Below are 5,444 nucleotides of genomic sequence, written 5' to 3'. Positions count from 1 at the left end.
TCCTTGTTGTGTATATCTTTGTATGTTGTTTGTATCCAAAGGTGTTAAGGTCTTTTTGTAACTACTGAAGTCGGATGTTTTATTGTTGTTACGTACAGTGATATGCAAACCTCTGTTTTTGTTTGTGTTCAGTGTCTATTACTTGTCAAGCCTTAGAAGACGCTTTTTATAGAGACCAATTTTCGCTGTTGTTCTTCCTGTGAGATCACGAAACAAATTTATGGTGCAGGTTGAAACATCGTTGTGTCAGACCTGCATGCCACTTCCCTGTCGATGATGGAATGCAATGTGACAACGACAATAAGTGTCATCAAAATGTATGCACCGAACTCACACCGGATGCATATGAAATGTGCTGCAAACCACTATAACCTTGACTGTGCTAAGCATACTGTTCCACAAAGTCTCTGCTGAGTCTTAAGGAGATCGAGCTGCTGTACGCAGCTAGAAAATTGCCCTGTGATAAACCTGTAGCGGTAAATAAATCCCCAAAATAAATAGCTCTAAGTTTTCGACATTGGATGCTGACCATATGTTTTAGTGGACTCATCTAGCTGAAGGCTCTCGGTCATGCATCCGCACCAGATCACGTGTGGTAACGCCGTGCTCAACATCAACCGCAATCGCTAGCCAGATTAGATCAGAGAATTCCGATATATTGGTAATCGCCAAATACACTCTTCCGATCTCCTCGACTCTGTCTTTTGATTTCTCTGGGTGGGAACGAAATATATTAGGTGTTACTGGTAGAAGCGTTGTCAAACACTGAATACCTGTGACATCATCAAACCGGTAGCAGTAGATCAGTAGAATTCTGTGAAGATGCCACAGGTATCTGGAGTTTCACAACGCTTTAACCAGTAACACCTTCTACTATGAATCGTACCCACCAAGTGAAATCAAAAGTCAGAAGCGAGGATATTCGAAGATATAGTTGATAGGCTATCAATATATCGGGAAACGACCTATCTAGACTGAATGGCGATTGCAGGGGATGTTGAGTACAGCGTTCCCACTCGTGATCTGGTGCGGATGCACCAGCGAGTGCCTTCAGCTAAGTGAGTCCATTAAAACTAACGCGGTCAACATTTAATGTCGAAGACTTACAGAGCTATTGATTTTGAGGATTTGTTTACCGCTTCATCAGTTCCTGAGGGACTAGCCAGCGTTATCATAAGCGCAGCCTTAGATCATCAAGTTGGGTATCCTTAGATAAGCGGATAACCAGCATACGGATGTAGGCATTGGTATAAGAGAAAGAAAAAGCACTCCGAGAAGAAACAAATTATGGGCTGCACTAAGGCATGTGAATCTACAGTTGCAATCTCGAACTCACATATCAACGCAAAGCAGACTATGGGGAAGCGAAGTTAGGGCGATATAGATGATGTGATAAAGAGACAAAATAGGGTTAGATTATGCTGCAGTTTGTGACGGATCCCAGCAAAAGAGCTCATTCAAGACATAACAATACGCACAGTTACTAGTGATATACCAAAATGAATTAACACTACAAACCTAAGTGTTTGTTTATGAGAAAAGCAAAAAGGTAACAAATAACACAATAAAAGTGGTATATTAAATAACAAAATGATAATAGTTGTTATGAAATGAATGTTACTTGTAAGCTTCTGAGATAACAATCAAAAATAGGTTCAATTGATTAACCGATGTTCCTCTACATGTGATAGCACCAACAGCGTAGTGAGAAAGATTAAATCCGATAGCATTTCTCAATTAATAATCCGGGCCCAAACTCCAACGAAGTGTAGAATGGTTTAAAACAATGTCATAACACCATTATAATATTCTAATACTAGCCGTGGCCAATAAAGCAGAAGAACAGACGGTAGAGAGGCAACCGCTCAGTGGCATCCTCCACGGTTGAAGGCTACTGAGCACTTAAAGACCAAATTGTTGTAATACGGTTGGTGCATCACCTCGACAATCCATAGGGTTTTGCAGAAGCGTTCAAATCAAAACAATTTTAGATTTGATGAGTTTTAATGACCCGAGATCTGACGTTAACTGGCTCGTTTCTGATTCATACTGAGATATACATGTCGCCAACCGACTTAAATAGCGTTAGTGAATAAATGAATTAAATAAGTCAAATACGAGAAGGAAATAAGAACGCGTGTACTTCATACAGCCGTTGATCCAGACAAACGATCAAAGAAAGAAAGAGAAATGACGAGCAGTGGAGAAGGCATGTGAGCCAATTCGATTTAATCAAGCGTTAATCGAGATTTATAGTCACACAATTATAGGTTACATACATATTGTGAGTAAGATAAGAAATGCACACACACACGCTGACATAAAGACAATCAAGGTTGATAAGCGAATAATTAACAATATCAAAATGTAGCTTGAGAAGAATATATAAATTGGTTTGCGCACAAGCTATAATAAACTGCGTGAGATCCACATACAATCAGCCACACTATGTTTGGTAACGTCCACCTTTCAAGTAACGAAAGTAATGCCATCGTAATGATGCATGATATACGCCAAATCTTCAGTGATATTATGTTATCGCGACGACTTAGCAGTTGGGACAATTTTGAGGCCTGATTGAAAGAGGTACAAAAGGTCATCCAGTCATCTACAACGTAGGACCAGGCGCATATATGCATCGGTCGAAGTTGCCACATCGCATTAGCACAGCAAGATGAGCACCGAATTCATAGGAGGTAATAGATCTTCTGCGATTGATAATACTCTGTACAATATACTCACATTAAGTGTCATACCAGTATGTTGAAAGAACAAAGATGACTCAACTCTGAGGTATTTTTTTCTTCAGATATGTTTGTACTTATAGACGTTAATGCAGTGCATCAGAATCAGATATCTGTCTTCATGATGTAGATGATGATGCTGATCAACGTTCTTCCGAAGAGCAAACACCTAACTCACCATTACAACTTTACGAAGAATGCGACGTTGGTCATCTATGTATGCTTCATTTCAAAGGAATTTATTTTCCAAATCTAAATATTGACACTGCCAATCTGGATTTTGGGTCCATGCAGTAAATGGTGAGCTACGGATCACCTCGATTTGAACCATGCACAACCATCCTTGCACAGAAAGATATATTTTTGTAGATCCTTCAAAACGACGGTTGACGTCGAGTGAATGAATATATTTAAGACCGTTTCTACTGAGTAATACTCCAACTCGTAGCTTACGAAATTTGGTTTATTGGAAGTTCGATAAACAGCGATCACAATTGTACCCAGGTTGTTAAACTCACATTCTAATTGATTGAGTTTAGACGCTAAAAATATCAACGAGATTTTTCAGCGCGTTCAGGGAAACGCTGAAGTACAGTTATTCAATAAAAATGGGAACATATCTATGATTTGCTTCAGTCTCAGTGAGCAAATAGTTATTTACCATGCGTTCCCATATGTAGTATGTATTGACTTGAGTAATCAGACCAAAGAATTTGGGTAAGTAACGAATAGTAAGAAATTTATCTTAAAGTTTCCCACTGTTCCAGCTAGTGGCTACCGATAGTCTTGGACAAGGGCACACTGTTACGTATGCACTTTGCCGACAAGAACAACGCGAAGATGTAGTATGACTGCTCGAATACTTCAAAGACATAATGTGCGGTACTTATTATACAAGCACTTTCGTTACGGATTCGGCAGCGACTGGAATTCCCGAGGTACAGTTTACGCACAGTCATGCCGATATAATACTAAGTTCATTCTATGTCTTAACGTCACTTCCCAAGAAGGTAAAGGCAAACTGTACAAATTATTTGCTGTAGTTCGGAGATCCCGATGTACTCAAATGCTTGGAACTTCTCGTAAAAACCAGGCGATCTGACACGTAAGCTTGGCTTTTCATAATGCATTATATTCAGATTTCATAGAAGTATGAGTGCCTGAGGACCCATTTTCACGAGCCTCTCTATAAGCATCATGGATTTATTTCGAGATACTAGTCGCTTGACAAGAAACTACAAAGTGGACTTGGTTCTCCGTGCGTTAGACAACAAGTCAAGCTCTACAGAAGTTCGTTAATCACTACCACTCAACCCATGCTCTCTTAAGCATTTTGATACATGTTAGAAGGCAAGGAATTCATAGTATTTACGAATTACAAACCACTGACCAATGGACTAAAAGCGAGAGTCGATAAACACTCACCCCGATAAGTCTGACACCTTGAGTATATATTACAGTTCACTAGTGATATCCGACATGCCAAAGGTCAGGAAAACCCAGCGTCACATGCATTATCTCGACTAGAAATGAATGTGATACAACAGTCTACAGTAAATTTCGAGACATTGAGAAACAGAGAAGAAGAGGATCAAGAATTGCGAAACCTAATTACAACAAACAAGTCTAGTCTCAAGCTAAAGCAGTTACCATCGCCTACTGACGGTACTGTAATTTACTGTGACACGACCAATGTAATTTCACCACCTTTCCTTCACAAAAGTATGCGAAAACTAATATCTAATAACCCACATTCTTTATCTCATCCCGGTGCAAAAGCTTCGACTGAGCTAATCAATGCCAGATATATATGGCCAAGTTTGCAGAAGGTTGTACGCAAATGGGTTAGAGTGTTCGGCGTGTCAGCAGTTCAAAGTTAACCGTCACACAAATTCACCCATCGGTGTTTTCTCACAGCCAGATGCACGTTTCGCCCATGTGCATATCGACTTAGTAGGCCCTTTACGGCGTTTGAAAGGTTCTAATTATCTGTTTACATGTATACATCGATTCACGAGATTTCCAATAGCCATACCGAGGACGGACATCACAGCTGAAGCAGTGACTAAGGTCTTCGTGCAAAACTAGGTGACCGTTTTTGCTACACCTATAATAATAACGACGGATAGAGGTGCACAATTTGAATCCTAACCATTTAAGAACTTAGCTAAACTTCTAGGCTACAATAGGATACGCTGCACTGCTAATGAGATGGTAGAACGTTTCCACCGTCAGCTAAAGGCTGCCATTATATTGCACTCAAACCTCAATAAGTGGACAGAATTCCTACCATTAGTTAAGTTGGGAATACCAATATCTGTCAAAATGACGCACAATGTTCAGCAGAGGAATTAGTTTACGGAACGACTCTGAGACTACCCGGTGGGTTTATTAACCCTCATAGAAGGAGTAAAAAGCTTGATTTAGGAGTTCCGTAAGTACTGATGGGCTAAAACCAGCTTATCTCGAGCATGAACCACCATATGTGTTGCTAGGCCGTTTGACAAAACAATTACGGAATCGACAAGCAAAAACGACAAATCTTCACAAGTGGCTAAAAAGGTGTAGCGTGGCGTCGAGTTGAGGTTAACTATGAACACCGCTACCAAGAAACACGTGCCAAGTAAATCAGAAGGCGAAGGTAGAACGTAACCAAATAAATCCATAAAATCCCCGAGAAGCCAAATATCAGAAGACAGT

Source organism: Schistosoma haematobium, chromosome 3 (genome assembly GCF_000699445.3).
Source record: "Schistosoma haematobium chromosome 3, whole genome shotgun sequence".
Classification (NCBI taxonomy): domain Eukaryota; kingdom Metazoa; phylum Platyhelminthes; class Trematoda; order Strigeidida; family Schistosomatidae; genus Schistosoma; species Schistosoma haematobium.
The sequence above is the reverse complement of the archived record's forward strand: the minus strand, read 5'-3'. Positions refer to the sequence as shown.